Raw genomic sequence first — 1582 nt, forward strand, 5'->3', positions numbered from 1 at the left:
CAACCTGGATGGAACTCGAGTCTATAATACTGAGTGACCTCTCACAGAAACAAAGATCTGCGTATCACATGTTCTCACTCATATAGTGGACCTAGAACATCCAACGTAATACTATAAGAAAATGACCGACAGTGGTAGGAAACTATGGGAAGGGAGGGATAGGGAATGGGATTAACGGTAGTAAATATCTATCTGGGACGGGGAGACACCTCTTATCAACAAGGGGGCCTGAATGAAGCATATTTGTATACCTAACCCTTAACTGTACTCCACAATCTCATAATAAACAATATTGATTTAAAAAAAAACCCTCAGCAAAATAGGCATAGAGGGAACATTCCTAAAAATAATAAAAGCTATACACAGCAAGTCCACAGTCAATGTCACCCTGAATGGAGAAAAGTTGAACACACTCCCCCTCAGAACTGCAACAAGGTAAGGATGCCCACTTTTACCACCACTATTCAACATGGTAATAGAAGTCCTAGCCAAGCAATAAGACAAGACAAATAAGTGAAGAATATCCAGATTGGAAAACAAGAAGTCAAACTGTGACTGTATGCTGATGACATGACCTTATACCTAGAGAATACTAAAGACTCCTCCAAAAGACTCTTGGACTTGATAAATGAGATCAGTAAAGTTTCAGGATATAAAATCAACACACACAAATCAGAAGCACAGAGATCACTGCTATGCACAAATAGCAACCAAGCAGAGAATCAAATGAAGAACTCGATTCCATTTACAATAGCAGTGAAAAACGCAAAATACCTAGGAATATATTTAGCCAAGCCTGTAAAAGATCTCTATAAGAAGGACTACAAAACTCTGATGAAAGAAATTGCAGAGGACACAAACAGAGAAACATCATGGATTGGAAAAATCAATATTATTAATATGACCATATTAACCAAAGTAACCTATAGATTCATTGCAATTCCTATCAAACTACCAATATCATTTTTCACAGAATTAGAAAAAACAATCTTAAAATTCATATGGAACTAAGCATAGCCAAAGCAATCCTAAGCAAAAAGAACAAAACTGGAGGCATCACATTATCTGACTTTAAATTATACTAAAAGGCTGTAGTAACCAAAAAAGCATGGTACTGGTACATGAGTAGACACATGAATCAATGGAGCAGAATAGAGAGTTCAGAAACAAACTCAGATGCCTACAACCAACTGATTTTTATAAAGCATGCACTGGGGAAAGAACACCCTATTCAACAAATGGTGCTGGGAAAATTGGATAGCTACATGCAGAAAAATGAAACTTGATCCCTTTCTCTCCCCATATATATAAATTTACTCAAGATGGATTAAAGACCTAAATATCAGACACGAAACCATAAAAATCTTAGAAGAAAACCTAGAAAAAAACCTTCTGGACATTGGCCTCGGCAAAGAATTTGTAGCTAAAACCCCAAAAGCAAATGCCACTAAAAATAAATAAATAAGTGGGAGCTAATTAAACTAAAAAGCTGCACAGCAAAGAAATAATCAAACCAGCAAATAGGCAATCTACAGAATGGGAGAAGATATTCACAAACTATGCATCTGGTAAGAACTAATAT

Source organism: Carlito syrichta, unplaced genomic scaffold (genome assembly GCF_000164805.1).
Source record: "Carlito syrichta isolate Samal-C Ts95f unplaced genomic scaffold, Tarsius_syrichta-2.0.1 Scaffold305660, whole genome shotgun sequence".
Taxonomy (NCBI): Eukaryota; Metazoa; Chordata; class Mammalia; order Primates; family Tarsiidae; genus Carlito; species Carlito syrichta.